This window comes from Rattus rattus, chromosome 1 (genome assembly GCF_011064425.1).
Source record: "Rattus rattus isolate New Zealand chromosome 1, Rrattus_CSIRO_v1, whole genome shotgun sequence".
In the NCBI taxonomy this organism is placed as follows: Eukaryota; Metazoa; Chordata; class Mammalia; order Rodentia; family Muridae; genus Rattus; species Rattus rattus.
The window spans coordinates 85,422,510-85,448,715 of record NC_046154.1 but is presented as its reverse complement, the minus strand read 5'-3'; positions in this window follow the sequence as shown (position 1 = coordinate 85,448,715).

Sequence of the window (26,206 nt, the reverse complement as noted above, 5' to 3'; positions counted from 1 at the left end):
GCTGTATATGTAAGGGCCACATGTGGGGCAGGCTCTGAATGGGTGTTCCTTCTGCCTCTGTTTTAATCTTTGCCTCTCTATTCCCTGCCAAGGATATTCTTGTTCCCCTTTTAAAGAAGGAGTGAAGCATTCACATTTTGATCATCCGCCTTGAGTTTCATGTGTTCTAGGCATCTAGGGTAATTTAAGCATTTGGGCTAATATCCACTTATCAATGAGTGCACACCATGTGGGTCTTTCTGTGATTGAGTTAGCTCACTCAGGATGATATTTTCCAGTTCCAACCATTTGCCTACAAATTTCATAAAGTCATTGTTTTTGATAGCTGAGTAATATTCCATTGTGTAGATGTACCACATTTTCTCTATCCATTCCTCTGTTGAAGGGCATCTGGGTTCTTTCCAGATTTTGGCTATTATAAATAAGGCTGCTATGAACATAGTGGAGCACATGTCTTTTTTATATCTTGGGGCATCTTTTGGGTATATGCCCAAGAGAGGTATAGCTGGATCCTCAGGCAGTTCAATGTCCAATTTTCTGAGGAACCTCCAGACTTATTTCAGAATGGTTGTACCAGTCTGCAATCCCACCAACAATGGAGGAGTTTCCTCTTTCTCCACATCCTCGCCAGCATTTGCTGTCACCTGAGTTTTTTGATCTTAGCCATTCTCACTGGTGTGAGGTGAAATCTCAGTGTTGTTTTGATTTGCATTTCCTGTATGACTAAAGATGTTGAACATTTCTTTAGGTGTTTCTCAGCCATTCGCCATTCCTCAGCTGTGAATTCTTTGTTTAGCTCTGAACCCCATTTCTTAATGGGGTTATTTGTCTCCCTGCGGTCTAACTTCTTGAGTTCTTTGTATATTTTGGATATAAGGCCTCTATCTGTTGTAGGATTGGTAAAGATCTTTTCCCAATCTGTTGGTTGCCGTTTGTCCTAACCACAGTGTCCTTTGCCTTACACACAATCTTTGCAGTTTTATGAGATCCCATTTGTCGATTTTTGATCTTAGAGCATAAGCCATTGGTGTTTTGTTCAGGAAATTTTTTCCAGTGCCCATGTGTTCCAGATCCTGCCCTAGTTTTTCTTCTATTAGTTTGAGTGTATCTGGTTTGATGTGGAGGTCCTTGATCCACTTGGACTTAAGCTTTGTACAGGGTGATAAGCATGGATCGATCTGCATTCTTCTACATGTTGACCTCCAGTTGTACCAGCACCACTTGCTGGAAATGCTATCTTTTTTCTATTTGATGGTTTTGGCTCCTTTGTCAAAAATCAAGTGCCCATAGGTGTGTGGGTTCATTCCTGGGTCTTCAATTCTGTTCCATTGGTCTATCTGTCTGTCTCTGTATCACTATTGCTCTGTAATACTGCTTGAGTTCAGGGATAGTGATTCCCCCTGAAGTCCTTTTATTGTTGAGGATAGTTTTAGCTATCCTGGGTTTTTTGTTATTCCAGATGAATGTGCAAATTGTTCTGTCTAACTCTTTGAAGAATTGGATTGGTATTTTGATGGGGATTGCATTGAATCTGTAGATCGCTTTTGGTAAAATGGCCATTTTTACTATATTAATCCTGCCAATCCATGAGCATAGGCGACCTTTCCACCTTCTGAGATCTTCTTCAATTTCTTTCTTCAGAGGCTTGAAATTCTTACCATAAAGATCTTTTACTTGATTGGTTAAAGTCACACAGAGGTATTTTGTATTATTTGGAACTAATATGCAGGGTGTTGTTTCCCTAATTTCTTTCTCGGCTTGTTTCTCTTTTGTTTAGAGGAAGGCTACTGATTTATTTGAGTTAATTTTATACCCAGCCACTTTGCTGAAGTTGTTTATCAGCTTTAGTAGTTCTCTGGTAGAACTTTTGGTATCACTTAAATATACTATTATGTCATCTGCAAATAGTGATATTTTGACTTCTTCTTTTCCGATCTGTATCCCCTTGACCTCCTTTTGTTGTCTGATTGCTCTGGCTAGAACTTCAAGAACTATATTGAATAAGTAGGGAGAGAGTGGGCAGCCTTGTCTAGTCCCTGATTTTAGTGGGATTGCTTCAAGTTTCTCTCCATTTAGTTTAATGTTAGCAACTGGTTTGCTGTATATGGCTTTTACTATATTTAGGTATGGGCCTTGAATTCCTATTCAAGTGTAGTCTCTTCTGGTTTCCCAGGTGTGTCTGCCTCTCTGAAGGTTTAGCTCTCCCTCCCACAGGATTTGGGTGCAGAGAACTGTTTATCTGCTCGGTCCCTTCATGTCCGGAGGTGTCTCAGACGCAGGGGACCTGCTGCTGCTGTGCCCTTATCCAGAGGCCGTATACAGTTTCCTGTTGGGCCAGGGAAGTGGGCAGGGGTGGGCAGTGTTGGTGGTCTCTTCTGCTCTGCAGTCTCAGGAGTGCCCACCTGTCCAGGAGGTGAGGTCTCTCTCCCACAGGGTTTGGGAGCAGCGAGCTGCTGCAGGCAAGGATCCGAGGGTTTGGGAATCCCACTAGAAACAAGAAGTCCATAATTTTCTTAAAATATGGTTGTATTAAAGTTTTAATAGTAAAATCCTGATATTCATGGATGGTGCTGACATTTTTCTTCACAATGAAATCTGTTCCTAATATTTTCTTCACACCAAAATACAGTGTGTACAATAGATAAACACAAGCAATTCAAAAGTCCAAAATATTGAAAACAGTTAGTGGGCAATAATATTTGCTCTCACAGCGTAGTTGGTAAACAAGTTTGACTGGAACCAGCATAGAATTACATATTTATATATGTGTGGCTTGTATGATACAAATGTTTACATTTTTCAATCATTCTGTCTTAGAATCTGCAGTGAGTTGCTTCAAACTAGTTTTGAAATATATCCAACCGGAAAGAATTTCATATAAGACACTATGAACTTATTATCTGTCATCATATTAGAATTTTTGACTTTACTAGAAGTCAATTTTAACTATTATTTTTTAAAACTTGGCAATTTTTTGCTAATTGGTCATTTGCTTGCAAATATGTCTGTGCACTATATTAATATGGTACCGACATAGGTAAGAAGAAACCATTAGAAACCTTGGAACTGCATAAATGTATGTTTGTGAGTCAACATGTTGTTGCTAGAAATTGCCAGTCCAATGGAAGAAAAGGTAGTTTTTTGAAACATTTAGACATCACTTTAGCCCCTGATTACTTTCTTACTCTTATGTTCAACACCACTTTTTGGTGTGCGTGTGTGAAATATATTATAATAAAGTAATTTAAAACATCTCAGATCTAGTCATGAAAAGAGTAATTTTGTAAATTAGGGTTTTATCTTTACGAATGATGCATCATATCTTCCATTGAAACAAATCAACACTAACATTGTGTCAACTCTGTGTCTGCAAAAGATGAAAACGTGGAATTGAGAACAAAGTGAGAAACTATGAATGAGAAAGGGACAGAAGTGCTGTCCTTGGAATGTTGCAATCAGGGCTAAATTGACATAACCTAAGCCTTAAAATCTGCACTTCCCCCTTCCTCACATTTTGGGCAGGTTTCTGCCAAAGACAGGAGCAAATTCTAATGCTATTAATAGAAGAAGCATGTTCTCCTCCAGTTCAGCTATTTAAAGAAATGTTCAGCTGCAAGGTGCACTGACTTAGAGCAGCTTATCTTCTTCAACCCAGATAGAGCTCTCTACTCCTCCCTCCCAGTACAACCTCTATTAATGGATCTATAACTTGCTGTCATTTTGTGACATAAAATTTACAAAGAGAGGGTGTGTGAGGGAACAAGTTGTTATTGTTTGCAGGTGCTGCTGATCACACTTGTGGGGGATATGAACACCTTTATTTGTGTTCTTGGCTGTAAATGCATCACAAATAAATTTAGAAGACATACAGAAAATGTTAAGGGAGAGGTGGGAAATTATCATCATCAACTAGGTGACCTTAAAGTGTAGCACAATTCTTCAGGGGATTAGAAATGCAACCAGATCTTCACACATGATTATGCAATGTGGCTAGGTATAATAAAACAGACTTAGAACCAGGAATAGAATACAGTAAGTGGTTTGGGCCTCAGAGTTTTTGAAATTAACTTACTTCTGTTTCTTGACAGTTACCAATCCTTGAAGATCTCACACAATCATTGTTTTCTCCTCAAAATCTTCCCACATTCCAAAGAGCTTGGAGTTAAGTGCTGCTCACTCTGTTGGTTTTATTCATGCTTTCTACATTTACCAGAGAGTGTGCATCACACTTTCTCTACAGACATAAAATTGTGTGTGTGTGCATTACAATACATACAGTTCATACAAAAATACAGTAATATATATATATATTTATATATATATATATATATATATATATATATATATATATGCCTTCCAAATTTTAGTCATATGTATATGTGTTTAAGACAGTTTCCCAAATCCACAGGGTGTTCTTCATGTTATGTTCTCTTTAAATTAATTTAATTAAAATTTTTTCAGCTTCATTCAGAGCTACTGTATTAAATTAATATTTTAATTTCTATAGGTAACACAAAGTACACACACACACAGAGGGGGAGAGAGAGAGAGAGAGAGAGAGAGAGAGAGAGAGAGAGAGAGAGAGAGAGAGAGAGAGGCATATACATACAAATACATGATAGATTATGGAATTACCATGTATCTGTCAACGTACTAAAGGATTGTGCTTATTAAATCTTAAAACCTTTGAGAACACTGCACCAATGTATGGGTCACTTACTAAGTTGTTACAATTATTTATAAAGATGTCCTGCTTTGAGTTGTGTGTTTTCACACACAGATCTGCTTTTACATAAAAAAAAGAAAAAGAAAACGAAGCAAGACAAACATATTTGCTGAACTTCACATGTTGTTCAGTAGTATGTTAGGACTGCACAACCAAAAAAATGAAGGTAAATATTTTACTATTACAATATTTGATATAATTTTAAATATAATAAAGTTAATCTAGAAAGTCCAAGATGAAAATATTACCAAAATTTCAACAAACATATATCTGAGATACATAATACTGTTTATTGAACTTTAGGAAATTTTCTGCATTCTGCAAATTATGTCACTGATGAAAATATCACTGTCTCTGTAGACCACTTTTTACAAGTTGATGACTTTTCTGATATTTACATATGGGATAACTTTGCCTTTTTTGTGTGTGTGTTCCCTAATTTCTTTCAATAGTGCTCTGTAAGTTTTGTATAGACATCTTTTTCTTATTTCACTGATACACATGTATTAGAAAATATTGCTCAGACACAAAACAGAAACGGGTTTTCTGTTTGCTACATATTGCTATGTGGTCATTAGGTGAAGTAGAAAAAGACAGACAGGTACACACACAGGCTAACACACACACACACACACACACACATACAGTACACATACACATAGCAATGTACTCCTTTATTTTTAGAAAATAATGAGACAATCTTGTAGCAAAATAAAAGTGATTGTTAATTACTAGATTGCTACAAGTACAAGAGTTGAAAGGTATTCAATAAAGTTCAGCAAAATGAAAGAGAAGAACTACTTGCAGGGCGGGGAAAGGTATCTCAGTGTTCGGGAGCTTGTATTGTTCTTAGAGTACCAGAGTTCAATTCAAATGCCCATACAAACCTCTTCACAACTGTCTGTAACTCAAGTTCCAAGGATATGGCCAATCTTCTGTCCTCCAAGGGTATCTGTACTCAAGAGCGTATACCCATCTCATTATATATATGGATAATTGAAAATAAAAAAAGAACAAATTCTCCCAAATTATCTGTAGATTTTTCTTTAGCATTGTTGAATACTGCTTACCTAACAATCTATGTTATATTATAAAAGTACTAAAAAAGAGAACAAAATTCAAAATATGTAAAACTGATTGGTATTTGAAGGAGCTTACCAGGTTAATTAAAATACTATGGTTCGTATACTTTTATTACAATGCAGTGATGCACCCCACACAGAGTATTTACTTAGTATCTCAATAAAAAGTGAAATATATCACCATTAAGTGTTTATTTACAGGATTATAAGAAACAGCATGGTAAAGTGATTCATCTGTTTTTCTATAACCTAATGATTTTGGAAATTTGCATGGTTATCATGTCAGCTTGTTACCTTTTTTGAAAGGACCCATTTGAGAGGAACACTTTGGTCCCTCTCTATAGTTGGAACCACTCTTGCATGATAAAATCAGAGTATGGTCTCCAGTAAAAGGTGCTTTAGAGTATCTTGCCTTTAGGTGCCTTGTCCCAAACCCAGCTGCTTGTTGTTATGGAAGTAAGTATAGGATCACAAATACGGGCTCACTCTGGTTAAATTATTTTTCAAAAGGGACATAAAGCGCAAACAATTATAACTTTACAGCATAATAATGATTTCTATTAGTCTAATTTCTGTATTTATTGGTTATTTCATAACTTAAAAGAAAGAAAAGTCAGAGACTTTCAGCTTTTTTACCTGATACTTTATGTGTTTATAGTTCAAATGTTATCCCCTTTCCCAGTTCTCCCTCTCCAATACCCCCTCCCCCTGTTTCTATGAGGATGCTCCCTTTCCCACCTACCCACTTCCACCTTATCACCTTGGCATTCTGGTACACTGGGGAAATAAATCATAACAGGACCAACGGCTTCTCCTGTTGATGCCAGACAATGCCATCCTCGGCTACATATGTGGCTAGAGTCATGGGTCCCTCCATGTGTATTCACTGGTTGATGGTTGACTTCCTGGGAGCTCTAGGGTGTCTGGTTGGTTGACATTGCTGTTCTTCCTATGGGGTTGCAAACCCCTTCAGCTCCTTCATTCCTTTTTTACTTCCTCTATTGGGATCCCTGGGCTCAGTCTGGTGGTTAGCTGCAAGCATCCTCATCTATATCAGTAAGGCCCCATCAGAGTCTCCTAGGAGACATTCCTATCATACTCCTGTCAGTAAGCAATTCTTGGCATCAGCAATAGTGATTTTCAGTTTTTTTAAACAATAGCAGAATGGTGCCTTTGTATTTCCGCTGTGCTTGCCAAACTTCAGTGAATTAGGAAACAGATATTGATTGTTGCCTTGTTACCTTTTTAACACAAATTGAATGTGTGTGTGTGTGTGTGTGTGTGTGTGTGTGTGTGTGTGTGTGTGTGTGTGTATGTTTGCTTGTTTAGGTAGAAATGCTTTTATATCTACTTAATACAGATCTATGTGTGTATCATACTACTTTCTTTGCCTTGAAACAAAATACACTTCAGGTGCACTGTTGCTTTTGCATTTCTGTGCCTCCACAATTCTCCCTTAATGATCAGCCTCAGGACATCTTGGTATTTTCATCTGGGAGCCATAACTTCTGGTTTTCTTGGTTTGAAGGAAACTACCAAGTTAAGCATGATAATACAATTAAGGTCATATCCTACCTTTAGTCATCAATGTTCAAAAGATATCTGAATGAGACAATCTTAGCAGTGTTTCCTAGACTGTCTATCCTCTAACTGAACTAACAGCCATACTTGCCTATGTATACTTTTGACAGTACTGAAAAGTGTCCTCCCATCAGGCTCTGGGCATAGTATGAAATGTAAATGATACTACTGTTTCAGTCATGAGAATTTTCAGAAAGTAAGTTCTAAGGAAAATTAACTTCATCCCCAGTGTCTCTTCTCAGCTGCATTGTATACTAGTGCATCAATGAGGAGATAGCCTGTATTCTGTAGCTTGCGTAGATTGTGGGCTTCTAGACAATTTTGCATGTAGGAATGGGTAGCAGAGCATTGGAACAGAGAAGACTCCCAAGTGTCTGGGAGGAAATAATCCAGGCAAAGACAAGACTGCTTTGAGCTTTCAGTTTACCTTCTTGGGTTTTCCTCCTTTATCAAGGTATTTAGTATTAGCCTCATCATCTATCCTCCAAGTCCTCTCTGAGTTTATTTACCCTTTGTATAAATCAGAGATTGTTGTAATGACTGCTTGATAGGGCTTTGGAAGAGTTAAATAAGACCAATATTCATATTTTTATAGATTAATAAACATTATGCTGAGAGGAAGTAACAATTAAATATTGGGTTTCTGTTTCATATTTAAAATCATATTTGTATATATCACTAACTTCATTACAATTTTAGTACAGTAAAAATACCATTTGTCTAATTCTAACAAAATGCTATTATTGCAATATCTTTCTATACATTTGAAAAAAGGAAGCAAAGGAAAAATTAAATTAAATGATGTCCTATCCCTCTTCTTTATTCTATAATCCCATATATGAACTCTATAATTCTATGAGAGATGGTGTTAAAACATATATTGGTATAAAATCAACTGGGTTTAAAAATCACCAATATTAACTTGGATGCTCTAATTCATGAATACTACCTTTAGCGTGTACTTATGCTGATTATCTATTTATTTATCTATCCATTGTCTATCTGTCTATCTATCTATCTATCTATCTATCTATCTATCTATCTATCTATCTATCATCTATCTATCTACCTACATATTTATTATTGGGAGTATGGTGTTTTGTCTGTATTCATGTTTGTATAATGCACGAAGACCTGATGCCCATAGAAAAGAAAATGTGTAGTCATCAGGGACTGGCACTACATAAAAGGATTAGGAGTTGTGCCTTTAAAATTAGCTATGGCCTTGTTGGAGGAACTTTGCCACTGCAGTGCGGGTTTGAGTTTTGAAAATCTCAAGCCAGCCTCAGAGACTTCCATTCCTGCTGCCTACAAATCCAGATATAGTAATCTCAGCTACTTCTCCAGGACCACCTCTGCTTGTGAACCACTATGCTCCCTGCTGTAATAATGGACTGTACCTCTGAAACTATAAGCAAGCCCAAATTAAATGATTTCTTTTATAAGAAAAATATGGAAACACTATGTTAAATGCACTTAAATATATTACAAGCTAAGATTAAGACTGATAAAACCACTAACTTATGTCACCAATTATCATCTAATGGTAGGACATGAAGTTTAGTGGTTTCTAAAGGTTTAGAGGAGCACTGAGCATGGCAATAGCAAAAAAAGAAGTGAAGGACTGGGGTCCTCTTGTTTCTTATGCAGACACCTCACCCACAGCAGCTGTGATAACCACTAAGTACACACTATTCTCTGAGTCCCTCAAAATAACTCTTTTCTAGCCAAGTTTTTGTATTGTCTATTGAGGATTTCATACAATATATACTGGTTATATTATTCCCTTCTCCTCCAATTCCTACAAGGTCCAACTCCACATAACTTTGTTTCTTTGTTTTAATATACAAGGAGTTCGCTTTGTTCCTGCAACAGTTTTCTTCCTGTAATTTGGTCAACTCATCAGGGTACTCATGGAAAACTGTCTTTTCTCCTCCAGAAATCATCAACTTTAGTGAGTCCCTTTCTCCTCTATTGTAAAACGTTGACTGCCTTGGTGTCATCCAGGCAAGATATAACTACTGTGGGTTCATGAGTGCAAGTTTTGATATATCTACAAGATACTGTTTCTCTCTATCTCTGACTTTTATATTCTTTTCGTTTTCACTTCTATGATGATCCCTAAATTTCAGGTAGAAGGCTGATATAAATATACTCTGTATGGCATTGTATTCCATAGACACTTATTATGTGTATTTAGAGAAGTTAGTTTCTGGGTTAATCACTGTGCCTGCTTTTCTGATGAGGTCTGAGAGATAAAAATTTACAAAGAGATTTGAAAGAGATTTGATATTCCTTTAGCATAATAACGGTTGTCGGTTCACAGAAGGGGTTCTAATAGTCTCTACCTGTGGGTTGTTTGCCATATATAGAGCACAAGGTTTGTGTTTTCTCTTGTCTATATGTCCTTAAATATGACCAAGAAGTGGATAGCTACACTCAAAATATCTGTACCTTTGTACCTTGAACATATCTCGATCATTATTAGAGAAAAAAAATGTCAAAAGTTAGGTAAAAGTGTTCTGTTTTCCTATGAAGGACCTGAATTACATATTGTGAAAGCTATATATCAGAAGTTTTTTGTAGTTAGCACCAACTTGGTTTCTATTTGTCCTGTAACTAATGTATATGTTATTTTTAGCAACAGAATGATAATCTCAAGTTCTGCTGAGCAATCAAGATCAGTGATAACATCCTATACTACTTCCATCAATATAATTTTCTTTGTTTCATAGTGGATATTTTATTTATTTATATTTCAAACATTATCCACTTTCCCAGTTTTTCTTCCAAAAGTTCCCTATACTCTCCCCCCTCCCCTATCTCTGGGAGGATGATCCCCCACCCAACTACCCACTCCAGCTTCTGTGGTCTACCTTTCCCCTATCCAGGGTCATCAAACCTCCAAAGGACAAGAAGAATCCCCTCTCAGAGATGCCAGATAAGGCAATGCTCTGCTATATATCAAGCTGGAGCCAGGGGTACCACCTATGTATTATTTGGTTAGAGGTTTGATCCCTGGGAGAATTGGAGGTTCCAGTTGGTTCAAATCGTTGTTCTTCCTGTGAGGTTGAAAACCCCTTCTGTCCCTTCAGTCCTTACTCTAACTCCTCCATTGGGGAGATCATTCTCAGTCCAATGTTTGGGTGTGTCCTTCCACATCTGTATTGGTCTGGCTCTGGTAAAGCCTCTCAAAGGACACTTATACCAGGCTCCTGTTAGTGAGCACTTCTTGGCACCAGCAATTGTCTCTGGGTTTGTTGTTAGCAAATGGGATATATCCCTAAGTGAGGCAGTCTCTGTCTTGACTTTCATTTAGATTCTGCTCTACCCCTTTACTGAATTTCCTTTTAGTGGGAGAAATTCTGGATTAATATTTTTGAGATGGGTGGGTGATCCCACCCCTCAACTGGGGACCATGCCTATCCAATGCATATGGTCTCTACAGGTTCTATCTCCCATTTGTTGGGTATTTTGGCTAGTGTCCTGTCTTTTGGGTCTGGAGAAACTCTTGGGTCCCTGGCATCTGGGACTTTTTAGTTACTATCCCTGGTTCTCCTGCCCCTTTTGCTACAAATCTTTCAATTTCTTGACCCTCTGTACTTCTCTCCCATCTCCTCCCATATTTGAACTATCCCTCTTTTCTCCCTCCCCCTTGTCTCTCCTTCTGAGATTCCTCTCTCCCTCTACTTTGCAGAGGGTGTGATAATTTTTCTTCTTGAGTTGAAGATTGTCTGTGAGGTGTATTGTGGGTATTCCGAACTACTTTTTGGCTAATATCCACGTATCAGCAAGTATATAACATGTGTGTTCTTTTTGACTGGGTTACCTCAGGATGATATTTTCTAGTTTCATCCATTTGCCTATGGATTTCATTAAATCATTTTCTTTCTTTTTTTTTTTTGTTCTTTTTTTTTTTCAGAGCTGGGGACCGAACCCAGGGCCTTGTGCTTCCTAGGCAAGCGCTCTCCCACTGAGCTAAATCCCCAACCAAATCATTTTCTTAAAAGCAAACTAGTACTCCATTGTGTAAATTGTACCACATTTTTTTCAATCCATTCCTTTGTTTAGAGACATCTTGGTTGTTGCCAAGTTCTGGTTTTATATATATGGTTGCTATGAACATAGTGGAGCATGTGTCATTGTTATATGTTGGAGCAAATTTTGGCTATATGTCCATGAATGCTGTAGCTGGGTCCTCAGGTAGAACTACTTCAAATTTTATGAGGAACTGCCAGACTGATTTTTAGAGTGGTTGTACCAGCTTGCAATCCCACAAGCAAATGGAGGAGTGTTCCCCTTTCTCCACATTCATGCCAGCATCTGCTGTCACCTGAGATTTTGATCTGAGCCATTCTGACTTATGTGAGGTTGAATCACAGGATTGTTTTGGTTTGCATTAACCTTATGACTAAAGATGTTGAACATTTCTATAAGTGCTTCTCAGTCATTTTAGATTCTTGAGTTGAGAATTTCCTACTTAGGTCTGTACCCCACCTTTTAATAGGGTTATTTGATTCTCTGGAGTCATAACTTCTTGAGTTCTTTGTATATTTTGGTTAATATCCCTCTATCAGGTCTAGGATTGGTAAAAATCTTTTCCCAGGATATAGGATTGATAAAGATCTTTTCCCAGAATGTAGGATTGGTAAAGATCTTTTTCCCAGAATGTAGGATTGGTAAAGATCTTTTCCCAATCTATGGACTGCCATTTTGTCCTATTGACTGTATCCTTAACCTTACAGAAGCTTTTCAATTTTATGAGGCCCCACCTGTTTATTCTTGATATTAGACCATAAGCCATTGGTGTTCTCTTCAGGAAAATTTCCCTTGTTCAGCAAGTTTGAGGTGCTTTCCCTCTTTCTCTTCTATTAGATCATTGTATCTGGCTTCATGTGTAGAACATTAATACACTTGAACTTGAGGTTTGTACAGGCAATAAGAATTGATTGATTTGTATTCTTCTACATGCTGACCACCAGTTCACCCAGTACTATAGGTTGAAAATGCTGTCTTTTTGACTCTGTATGGTTTTGAATCCTTTGTCAAAGATCAAATGACTATAGGTGTAGATACATTTCTGGGTTTTCAGTTCTATTCAACTGACCTACCTGCCTGTCTCTATACCAATACCATGTAGTGTTTTTTATCATTAGTGATCTGTAATATAACTTGAGATCAGGAATGGTGATTTCCCAGAAGTTCTTTTATTATCAAGAATAGGTTTTGATATTCTGGGTTTTTTGTTATACCAGATAAATTTGAGAGTTGCTCTTTCTATCTTTGTAAAGAATTGAGCTGGAATTTTGATGAGAATTGCATTGAATTTAGAGATTGCTTCAGGAAAGATGGCCAATTTTATTATGTTAATCCAGCTAATCCATGAACATGGGAAATGTTTCATTCTTCTGAGGTCTTCTTAAGTTTCTTTCTTCAGAGAATTGAATTTCTTGTCATATAGATCTTTCATTTGCTTGGCTAGCATCACACCAAGATAATTTATATTAATTGTGACTATTGTAAAAGAAGTCATTTCCTTTTATTTCTTTCTCAGCCACTTTATCCTTTGATTAGAGAAAAGCTACTGATAAATTCGAGTTAATTTTTATCCAGCCACTCTGCTGAAGTTGTTTATCAGCTGTAGGAGTTCTCTCATCAATTTTTGTAGCCACTTATATATACTGTCATATCGTCAGCAAATAGTGATATCTTGACTTTCTTCTTTCCAATTTGTATCCCCTCAATCTCTGTTTTTGCCTACTTGCTCTGGCTAGAACTTCAAGTACTATATTGAATAGATAGGTGGAGAGGGGACAGCCTTGTTCTGTCCCTCATTTTAGAGGAATTGCTTCAAGTTTCTCTCCATTTAGTTTGATGTTCTGAGTGCTTCCATAAAGAAATTAGAGAGAGGATATACTAACAGCTTAACAATACATTTGAAAGCTCTAGAACAAAAGGAAGCAAATATACCCAAGAGGAGTAGACAACAGGACATAATCAGATTTAGGGCTGATATCAACCAAAGAGAAGCAAAGAGAACTATACAAAGAATCAATAAATCCAGGAGTTGGTTCCTTGAGAAGATCAAAAAGATAGATAAACCCTTAGCCAGACTAACTAGAGAGCACAGAGACAGTATCCAAATTGACAAAATCAGAAATGAAAAGGGAGATATAACAACACAAACTGAAGAAACTAATAAAAAATCATCAGATCCTACTACAAAAGCCTATATTTAACAAAACTGGAAAATCTCAGTGAAATGGATAATTTTCTAGACAGATACTAAGTACCAGGATAATACTGGTACCAGTGTTAGTACCAGTAAAATAGTCCTATAACCTTTAGGGGGAAAAGTGGTCATTAAAAGTCTCCTGACCAAAATATTCCTAGGACCAGATGGTTTTAATGCAGAATCCTATCAGACCCTCAAAGAAGACCTAGTACCAATACTTCTGAAATTATTTCATAAAATATAAACAGAAGGAACACTACCTAATACATTCTATGAAGCCACAGTTACACTAATAACTAAGCCACACAAAGACCCAACAAAGAAAAAGAACTTCAGACCAATTTTCCTCTTGAATAGTGATGCAAAAATACTCAATAAAATTCTTGCAAATTGAATTCAAAACACATCAGAACAATCATTCCCCATGGTCAAGTAGGCTTCATCCCAGGGATGCAGGGATGGTTCAGTATATGGAAATCCATCAATATAATCCACTGCATAAACAAATTCAAAGAAAAAAAACACATGATCATCTCATCACATGCTGAGAAAACATTTGAAAATATTAAACACCCCTTCATGCTAAAAGTATTGGGGAGAATAGGAATTCAATGTCCATTCCTAAATATAATAAAAGCAATATATGGCAAGCCAATAGCCCTCAATATAAATTTTAAAAAACAACCTATTTTATTTTGTGCATGTATAAATATACAACTAATACAGGAGACTTAATTGAATTAGCATACATGCTAATGAGTAGAAGCAAGACAGATACCAATATTGCTCTTAATTATCTCATAGAGTTATAAGTGTCAGATAATTTAAACATTGTTGCATCTTAGTTCATTCTATAAGCACGAAGATACTTTAAACATATACAGAATGCCTTCTGTATTCACATTGAGAAAATAGAAATTTGCAGCTTTGGCCCTTCAATTTGCATCTCTTTTCTAGGATTTTGCTTCAGGTCAGATCCCTGGGGTATTTGAAATGCTCTGATGTAATATTGCTCATGAAGAAAATTAAGACTACTGCACTGTGTATATTGCTTGGATATTTTATACCAGCCAGGCTCGTCAGACTGGGCAGACCAAACTCCTTTTATCAGACTTTATTTCTATTCAATTAGGATTTGCGTCCTTCCATCAAACAGAAACAGCTCTGATCCACACTGAATTCCTGTAACATTTCTGACAGCCTTATCCACTACTAGAGTTTAATCGGCCCAAGGTAGATCAAAATGAATTGATATGATTTTTTTGATTGGGTACCTGTCTTTTCTCTCTCCATCTCTTTACCTTTCCTTGGCAAAGGGGATCCATCATGATAATTTCCCATTATGAGGTTTGAAGTGTTTTGAATGTGAAATGCCTTTTCACTTAGAAAGAATTGATGCCTGTAACTTGTAATGTGCTAGCAGTTTGGTCGAGTGCTTGACAGCACAAACTGCATTACAGGTAGCTAATCCCCACGGCTGAGCTCTATTAAAGAATAGATCATATCTGTTAATATAGCCATAGAGTGTGGGTCATTGTGCTCAAAGCAGTCTAGTACCTAGAAGAAAGATTATTATGTGACTTCATTCTATTTTAAACTTGGAGAATGTAAGGTAGATATACTAGTCATGATTGATTAAAGATACCAGAGGGAATTTTATGACTCTCCTGGTATGTGCCAGGTTTATAATTCCCACCAGGAAGAAAAATGTCCCCAACAGTTTAAAAGAGTTCAATAGCAAATATCTAACTTTGAGCAGCTACCCAGATCCTGCTTGTTTGTTCTCTACTATGTCAAATTGTTTCTTGCAGGTGATGAGAGGCTAATGCCTTTTAATTCTTATTGTTAATTTAAAATGCCTCTTTACATAAATAAACTTCTGTCCCAGTATTACAGCCTTACTCAGTTTTTCTAATGTATAACTCTTATATTAGACCCAGGTGTCATCTCTAGTAAATTATAAGTAGTGAGGTTCTAGAAGGATTTTATTACCAATAACACTGATAATGTTCATATGACATGATATTTTAACAATGTACACTACAGAATGAATGGGAAACTGGAAGCCAGGGCACAGCATATTCCTCTTCTTGACACAGATAATTTCAAACTCATTTAGCTAACCAATTTGGTGTAATTAATAGAAGGGTAAAGATGACAAGTGGCTAATTCAAACAGTATACAAAAAATCCCCCTATAATATCTCAAATGTGAATTACAAAGGTGGACCTTTTTGTTTATATTGTGTGTTACTTTGAGCACATAAGTGGATATTAGTAGAACTTCATAAAGTAACTCATTTCACAATCAAGATATTTATTAGGCATATGTTTAGTAACTTCGAATTTTTGTCAAACAGAAGACACTTGGTGATATCAAGTCTGAACAGTGAATTATGTGCATCACAGAGGGACATTGAATAATTTATGAAAGAAATGATGATCTCAGGAAAGATTGAAGAACCAGATCTCAACAATCTATGGCTTGCTAAGTTTGACTCACCAAAAATTGTTTCAAGGGGAGTATTTTTCCTGTAAAAATTCTCCTAGTTCATAAAGTGTTCATTTTTTTATAAAAGAAGGATTATGGATTAATGTTTTTATTGACTTTACTAATAAGAAAAATGAATACAATTTAAATTACCCATTTTGATTGTGGTTGAATGAAGATTCAAAATCTGTCTTCTAATTTAGATTGGCAATCAAAATCCTATCTAGTCCTCTCATTAAATATTTGTATTTTACAAATTTCATCTAATTTAGGGTTTGCTCTATTGGACAGTATAACTTGAAAATTGGTTACTTCAGAGTATATTGTATACTCAATCAAAATCAAAAGATTTGTATTAACACTAACCTGACCATTCGACTCTCCAACAAAGTAACTTAATATAAGTTTTACTGTCCGTGTTTGCCGGTCTGGAAAGTGGAAAAAGTCACTATTATCACAGACAATTAAAAGGGAAAATAGGGTTAAAATATATTAAACAGCCGCTGAATGCCTGGGTTCTCCTTGTTTTAATTAATTTAGCACACGATTGATGAACAACCTTACATATTAATTGTTCCTCTTTCGATGGTGCTGTTTGATTGGCAGTTGAAAACTGAAACCAAAATACAGATTTCCATAGTTTTCATATCTCATGTATCCCTTAAAGCAGAAGACATTGATCACTTTCCATTCATAATTTATTATTAGCTATTGAGTGAGTGTGTTAAAAATATAAGTTAGGTTTATTTATTTGATAGTTAATATGAAATTGAATCTGAGAAGGTTTGCAAAGAATGATCTTTATCACATCTATCCAAAGGACTATTTGAATTAGGAAGAGAGCAAGGAGGGCATGTGAGAGGACTTACAGGGAGGAAAGTGAAGGAGCAAGTGTGGAAATGATGTAATTATAGTCTCAAAAATATAAAATAAGTAATTTTAAATAAGAAAGAAACATAGCTGGCATTGACAAGCACACATTCATTCTTCATTCTCTTTTCAGATTGTGTAAATAATGTGACCAGATGATTCAAGCTCCTATATCTTGATCTCCTAGCCATGATGAAATATAACCAGATTTTTAAACCAAAATAACCTTTCTTCTTTAAATTGTTTTTCAAAGCTTTCTGTCACAGCAGCAAAATGGAAACCAAGACAATTACTTATGAGATTTGTCTAAAAGAAATTGCTTGTCAGAAGTACAAAAAAAAAAAAAAAAAGAAAAAAAAAAAAAGAAAAAAAAAAAGAAAAAAGAAAAAGAAATACCTCAGGGTAAATGTGATCTTAATCTTAAACATAACCATGACTTATTTCTAAGTCCATTTTTTGCATGCAAGAGACAGCCTGTTGTCTCTGAAAATTCCAGAAGGATATCAAGATGCCAATCATTTATATCTTCTCTTGGATTCTGTGTATATTTCTAGAAACAAAATAATGTATGAAAAAAGCATAAAATAAAATATCTCACACTGAAAAACAAACTAGCTAATGATAATCAAATTAAACAAAATTGTTGTGATCACCATATATATATCATTGGATAAAGTTTGTATTTTAAAGGAAAAGACTAGCTGTAGACAGGAAGACAGAAAAGAAAGATAAAGGAAACTAATTGTGGGGAGAAGATGGAGAGAGATACAGAGGCTGAGAGCAAAGATAAACATAAATGGAGAGAGGGAGAAAGAAACAGGGAGCCATAGAGAGACAGAGCCAGACACAGAGCCAGACATAGAGCTAGACACAGAGCCAGACACAGGCAGTAACATAAAGAAAAATATGTGTGCAGGAGAAAATTCTTTAATCTCTCCATTACGTTTGCTTATAAGCAAATGTTACTTCTAGAAAGTGATCAAAAACAGATACTTTCAGTATGTGTTTCCTCGTTGTCTGGGGATACTATAATGCTAACTCTGAACTATAATTCAAACTCTATCTTGTTTGAATATTATGTATATATTCTAGAATATTATTTCTGTTTTTTATTTATAAATTTTTATTATTTTAATTTTTAATATTTTAAATTATAAGTAGTATATGTACCTGTGTGAGTGTAAATACAAATTGCAGATGCCCACATAAGACAGAAGGCCACGCACATGTCTATAGCAAGAATCACAGCTAATCCTGAGGCTTGATATGGGTTCTGGAAACTGAATTCAGGCTTTACTGCAAGGGTAGAAAGTATGTGACTATGAAGCCACCTGAGATCTTGTGCATGACCTTGGCCTGTGCTGCCATTGAGACCTATGGTAGTGTCTGTGGCCTATGCTGTGGCAGAGGGCCATGTTAATGTCCATTGTCTATACTGTCACTAGAGACCACACTGATGTACACTGAAAATGCCAATGCGAGAAATGATCATGTTATTATCCCATGATGCATGCTTCTGCTGACTGTAAAGGACAAGGAAACTACTTTTATATTGATGGCTTCAGATTCATACAGAGAAAGAGGAATATAGAAGGCTTTATGTGACAACCGCTACCACCACCCCATACCGCCACTCTCCAAAAAACTAGCAGCCTACAGAGAAAGCAATTGAAGAGAAGGACTCTTAAAAATATGATAAGGATGCTTCAGAGTGTAAATTTTCATAACTTATATTTCTGGTCAGGGCGCCAGTGGGAAAGGACTTAGTTTTTGTTAAGAGCTGGCTATCAGGCGATTGACTATGCTCCAGTGATAACATAAAATGGAAATTTTCCTTTTTCTCCTTCATTTTTTGTGAGGGTAATTTCAGAAAATGTTTGGGGTACAGAACTGGAAAGACTGGGAAGAAATGTGATTGAGGTTCATGATGTGAAATCTTAAATAATAATATTATAAAAAGAAAAATAAATATCTTAATAACTGAACCATCTCTACATCTCCCTGTATCCTCTACTTGTTTGAGTGTGTTCAAATATTGGTTGAACTCAAATGTGTATATGCTTAAGCTCTTACCTATGCTCTGTCTGCTCCAGTCTTATCATTCATGTCCTGTTTATCTGATTTCTGATTTCTGATTTCTTCTCTTCCTGCTCCTGCTCTTGCTCCTTTTCGTTCTCCTTTCTTCTCATTTTTCTTTCATGTCCTCTTTCTCCTCCTCCTTTTCCTCTGTCTTTTCTTCTTCTGTCTCTCCGCTCTCTCTCCCTTGCACCTGTGTGTGTGTGTGTGTGTGTGTGTGTGTCTGTGTGTGTGTGTGTGTGTGTGTGTGTGTGTGTGTGTGTGTGTGTGTTGGAATGAGCTTAGTTCCTTTTGCATCCTAGGAAAGTTCTCTACCACTTAGCTATAACCTCCAGTCTTATTTATTCCTGTTTTAAAAGTGCAGGACTTTAGATATCAGAAAAAAATATTGATAGACTTTGTTAGAAATAAAATGAGTAACTGTGGATGGTTTGAGAAAAGAAACTGACAAGAAATTACATGACAGAATTGAGTTTTGTTAGGAAAGTTGGACTCAGAATCATGGGAGCAATGATCAGACACTGAAGTGGAAAAACATTAAAACTGGACAGAAATTTATATCAGAGACATAATGGGATCTTGATGGGGAAGGGGAGTTTCTCTTTATAACCTGAATAGGCGTTTCACTAAGACAGATAGCTTAAGATAAAAAACCAGTAGCCATTGAAAGGATGACAGGAGGAAGTACAGAGGAGAACTTTACAGAAATACATAAACAAAGAAAAATGCATGACTTTTCTTTCCTTGATAACTGCAATTACATACCACATTATTTAATTTTGTATAGAATATTAAGCAGGAACATGGAAGAGTCAAGTGTTAGGTCCAATCATAAACTAGAAGGTCTAAAATCAAAGCAAGGCATTGGTTTTTAACTGTCTGTCCCAAGAAGGAAAGTGTAGAGAGCTGTATCCTTGATTCTTCAGACTGTAGCATAAGGCCAGCTAAGAGTTACCAGTATCTTAGTGTGGCCAAAGATCTAGCAGGTCTCTCTGTCTCTCTGCCTCTGTCTCTGTCTCTGTCTCTGTCTCTGTCTCTGTCTCTCTCTCTCTCTCTCTCTCTCTCTCTCATTAATTACTCATTTATTTTTCTGTGCATATTTGAACAGGTGTTAGTGCCCTTGAGTCTCAAATACACTGGAGCTGAAGTTGAGGGCAGTTGGGAGCCATCAGACTTGGCTGCTGAGAATAGAACTCTGAACCTTGATGTGATTTTAGAGCTTTTCATTTATGGGCATACACAATACCTGGTTCCTACAGGTTCCTGTTTAATACACTATCAGTACATTGAATATCTCAGATACTAGAGTTTATATAATTCCAATAAAATTCATGTATAAAAATTGAAATGTAAACACTTAAAATACAGCCTTGTAAAAATATCTTTCTTTCGAATTTCTTCTTATATAATCTTCTGAGAACATCAAAATAGGCAAGTTACTGCAAAATTTGGATTCATTCCCACCCTCTGTTGGAATCTATAACAACTTATCCCCAGTAGTCTGGGAAACAGTGTCAAGCCAGACTTTCTGGAAGGGCATACCTGAGTTCATGGTCCTAGTGTAATATCCTCCTTATTATTCAAAGCCCTTTTTTGTATCCTAAAATGCTGTGGATCAGTCAGACAATTTGGCTTCAAAGTAGTTTAGCTCTGAACTTAACTCTTACTACCTTAATGCTGAACCAAAAATTGTGTGACAAACACCACCGGAAATTCACATATATCTTTTTTTATAGCATAAAGATTTCCTAGCCCAACAGCATCCTTGTAACTGTCACAAGTGTATGTTGCTCCTGTCTGTTTTATAGTAATATAACAATAGACTTATAGTTTTCATTTAATAATTTTCAAACCTGACCAAACATGTTTGCAACACTGCTGGAATCTTTGAACAATTAAGATCATTGTTTATGTCATTTTAGAATTTAATGATCTATGAACTTCCCTTTACACTTATGTTCAAGTAGAGGTGTATTTCTTATTTGCAGACATGGGTGAAAAATCTTTGTCCTTCCACTTAAACTTTCTCTGAATGTGTTGTGAAATTTGATTGTATAGAGAGCCTGGATGTCAATATTACCTTCCATTCTAAAATTTGAAATTGTCTAGGCAAATTTTCTAGATTTTCTATATTTGTTTCCTTTCTGTTTTCTGTTCTGCATACTCTTCTAAGTATCACTGGTTTTTGCCTCACTTCTATAGCTTCCTGTCACCAGTAAATGTCTTGGCCAGAGATTATCTTTAAATTCCAGAAAGTATTTTTCTATTCTTTCACCCTCAACCAGAATTTGTGTTATGCACTCTAGAGTTGAGATTAAGCCAATGTGTGCATAAGAGGTGAAAATAAATTAAATTTCACTTATTTTCTATATATATCCCATTCACACCCATCACTATGAGACCTCCTTTTTTTGAAAAAGAATAGAACATAAACATCCCCCCCCATTTTAAAAGTTGATTCTAACCATAGAAACTGAAATGGATCAAGGGTTTGTCAGATGATAATGTTAAGAACTTTCTAACTCCTATCTCCCTTGATATAATAAGTCTATGAGATAGATATTGTAAGAAAAATCATTGTTTTATATGAAATTAAAGTCAACTCTTAAAGTGCAAGACTTAGAAATAACAGGTCAAGGACAAACAATTTATACTGGGAATAAACAACATGTTTGAATTGGGAGCTTGTTTCTATGCATATTACAACTTGCCTCCTGTGCCCCAAACAACCTGTATCTTAGTCAATTTTGCCATAACACACACCAAATGTACTGAGTCATGGAGTCACACTAATTTTCAGAACATGGGAGTGAGGAAGAAAAGGGAATAAAAAAATTCTCATATATCCTGAAGGCAATAAATATGCTATGTCAATGATTTTATGATATTAACATAGTATTTTCACTACTGTTAGCTTTGCATGGTATTTTTTATTTGGTCCGTGTGCCTTAATTGACAAATATATGTATGTCTGATATATAGTACTCTGTCCAGTCACTTCAATCTGAGTACTAACAGCTGTCAATAAAAGGGCCATTAATGTAGGTATCCCTATCAGATATGTGGGGACTTTTTTGATGACACTGTTCATCATATTTCTTCTAATGTCCTCACATCATTTGCCTTTGGCCATTCCTTGGACCTTCCAGAGTTTTCTTACTATACAGTTTGCAAACTTGCAATTTTATGCTACATTTGTGACTATAGCAACAAAAAATATCATAACAAGAACAAAAATGTTGAATTTATGTCTTTCTGGTGTCTAGTCAGACAACACTGTCTTTGGTAAGCTTCACAATGAACTTAGAGTTTCCCTTAGTCCTTAAGAGTTAACATTCAATTTCCACCCATCTCAAGCCTTTCTTTTTTGTGCCAATTTTCATTGGGTCTAAACTTTGTATTTGGTCAAGGAGACTTCAAATTTGATTTTGGTAAATATTACTGTTGTGGGGAAGGTAAATTTTTGAATTAACCAAATTGTTAAGTTATGTTTAGCACATCCTGCTTTTCTACTCAGACTATTGTCATCCAAATTGTATTGCTACCAATGAAGACAAACATAAATATGAAATATAATCAGACAAAATCTGAAAGAGAATGCTATGGGCAAGCTAATGAAGCTACAAGTACTGATCAAGTCCTGTTGTACAGCTAAGTAGAAGATCATGTCCAGAATCCAAGAGAAAAGCGCAGGCATACAGGTTGTATGATGTAGGAAAACCATGTCCCTTTAGGTGCCAGACTCAAAAAATAAAGACTACAGGAAAGTTTGTGTGAATAAGCCTCTTTCTGTGTATTAAACAACCTTTTCTCATTCCTTTTCTATGCAAATTTCAGACCAGAGTATATAAGGTCAGAGAAAGTAGAAACTTCTCTCTTCAAACATCATGGACATCTTTAAATTATATGTGTACTCATTATTTTCCTTTGTTTGGCTTATGAATAAAATGTTCTTCTTCCAGATAATTATATAATCTTTTTACTTTAAAAGTAATACGAAAGCAGCTTATGTCATGACCTCAGCCCTTCATTTTAAATAACCTTCAAAACTGAATATGTTATATCTGTTCCTAACATCCTGCAAAGTTTGGTCTCTATGTCTCCTGTGATTTTCTTGATTTATTAATAATATTTAGTTGTTTTAAATTCTCTTTCATGCTTTGTGTATACAAATTAGATCCTAATCTTGTTTAATGCAGCATATCATTATATGTTTAATATATATATATATATATATATATCAGTATATTAGCTTATTCATTCTCAATTCATGATCTAAAACTGTAAAAGCTGATTTATTTCAATAAGTAAGCTTATATTAACATTGATTGTTCTTTGTCTGGGATAAAATCCTGATGGGCAAGATCTGCATGAAATTTGACATTCTCTGGTGCCCGGCCTGATGCTTTAAAGACATATTCCCCACCAGAGTAGCAATTACAACTTCTCTAGTGTGTATTTGGAGACTACACAAAGTCATGTGGGCACTCCTAATAGTATTGCCTATACTAAAAAGAGTCAGATAACATAGAGCACTTTTCTGGTAGAAATCACACACAAATGTCATTTCAACCACAACCTTTCCTGTTTCCCAGCATCCTTCAACCAGCACATGCCCAATTCCAATCTCATTGCTCTTAACAGGAATGAAGATTATAGAATTATTGGCCACTTCTGGACTAAGTCCCTTTAACCTTGTTCTTCTGTGGTGACCATGACTGAAGAGACTCGGACCACCCCTAAATGAGAACCTAACAGCCAAGCACCCGAGACATTACTTCATTATAAAGATGCATGTGGTAGCTAATAGCTAATGAATGCCAGCACTCAAAAGGATAAACTCAGCTTCTCCCTGATACAATTTACCATTGTATTTCCCTAATTTGAGCCTGATTTAGTCGCTGGGGTATTTGGATGCCTCTTCTATGGTGCCGATAGTTAATTAAACAGATGTTGCAGAGGGAATCATTAATTTTAGTGCTGCAGATGGAAGCGGAATGACTTTGTGAAGTTAATGTTTCAGCAAAACAATGGGATTCTGTCATCAGTTAAGTGTAAACTGAGTAAATTAAGAGAACAAGTAGAATAGGGTAAGATGCTTTGTAGAAATACCAATTATTCATTTCAGAAATTATGTTTCCCTTTGTTTTTAATTCACAGTAAAGGGGTGGAGGAAGTGATCTGCAGGCATGAGTGGCTTCTTCATTCTCAATCCATGATCTAAAACTGTAAAAGCTGATTTATTTCAATAAGCAAGCTTATATTAATATTGGTTATTCCTAATTAATATTATATATTCATAATGATGGGGCTGAATTGTTTAAGAATATGCATCACCTCAAATGAACAAGGTAAGGTTCTGACAAGATACATAATTTCTAGTACATACAAAAAGAAGATGAACAAATTTCCATTAATGTCACAGATACCTATCATTTGGTTGAGTCAAGAAATTAGAACTAGAGGTGTGATAACAGATATGAATGAGAAGGTCTGAGAATATTCAGGGAATATCTTTAAGTCTGGAAAATATACAAGTGTGTAAGGCCTGTCCTAAAGTAGCATCTTATATAAATATGAGCCCATTTGTCACACATAAGATCAGAGGACCCCTCCTGAGCCTAGTGCTTGTTAGAATTAAATTTGAAAAATTTTAGAGAAGCTATGACTCCAAAAACATTAAGAACTGTAAGAAATTATGTCTTGATGATTCATGAGTGAATTACTGTCAGGAACCTGAAATTTCAAAGGTGAGCATACATTATATGAACCCACATATTCATTGTACAAGATTTATAGTGACATCATAAAAATAAACTATTGGAAGAAAACATAAGGAGGAGAAAATAAATACTCATAAGGATATCCCAGCAAGAATCACAGAGAAGATATCGTTCAATTTTATGCTTTTGGAAGAGGTTCATCATCAATATGACAGAGAGAAAAAGTGATAATTGAGGGAAAAGGTTTCTGGCAGTTTGATTTTTTTCTCCCATGGTCAATTTGACATCTGGGACTAAAATCCTGAGTTAGCTGTAGATAACAGAATAATGATTTCACAAACATATCCATGATTGTGTGACTTTTATAACAGGGGTAGTTAAGGTAGATTATTACGAAGGTACTAGACACATAGCTTTTGTCAAACATATGGCTGTCATTCCTAGCATAAACATTGGGTGACTCACAACCAACTATCACTACAGATTTAGGGGAATCCAGTGTCTTTTACCTCCTAAAGTACTAGAACTCATGGAGATACAACCATACAAAGACATGTGAAGTGGAGTATTTCTCTCAAACAAGGTAAATCAGAATCATCCTAATATGACTAATAAGAAAAATTCACCTTAAGAAAATGTTATCCTTGGTGACTTATATCGCCGAATCTAATGCCTTCCATATGGATCAAGTCAATCTATGGGAAAGGTGGTATGAACCTCTAAACCTGAAGATAAGGACATGAGAGTGACTTATACATTCACAATTGGTATTGAAGATAGAAAGATAGCATGATAAAAGGATGGGCAGCCTTCACAGCTAACAAGCAAGAAGATGGATTTTACATTTGAGCTTTCAAAAATAGAAACAGCTATAATAATAGGTTGATCTTATATTAGTGAAATGCTTCATGTTTTTTTTTTCTGCCAAACTTTAGCATAATAAGATATTCTACAAGCAAATGTTTTATTACACCAGGAATAAGAGCCTAAAAAATGTTAGGTTTTTTTCTTTTCTATATTTGAAATTTACTAGATCAACCTTAAATGATTGTCTTCTCACCTTGACTTTTTTATTTGATGAAATTATGTATAACAAATCCTTACAACTCATATACGTGTGTGTGTGTGTGTGTGTGTGTGTGTGTGTGTGTGTGTGTGTACATACATACATTCATTCATTCAGAAAATATCCCCTTAGATTTCATACAATGTTAGGAAACAAAAAATGTGTTTACTTCTGAAGTTTACACACTAACGGGAAATGATGAAATTCATCTTTGAAATTTGAAAGATGACCTTCCCTGTGCAAGCAGACATAAGAGGTAAAGTGCAATAGATCAAAAGATTGCTAAATGATTTAACTGATATTGAATATAAGGTTCAATGGATGTGTTATAGATTCAGGCTTGCTGTCCAATGGGTT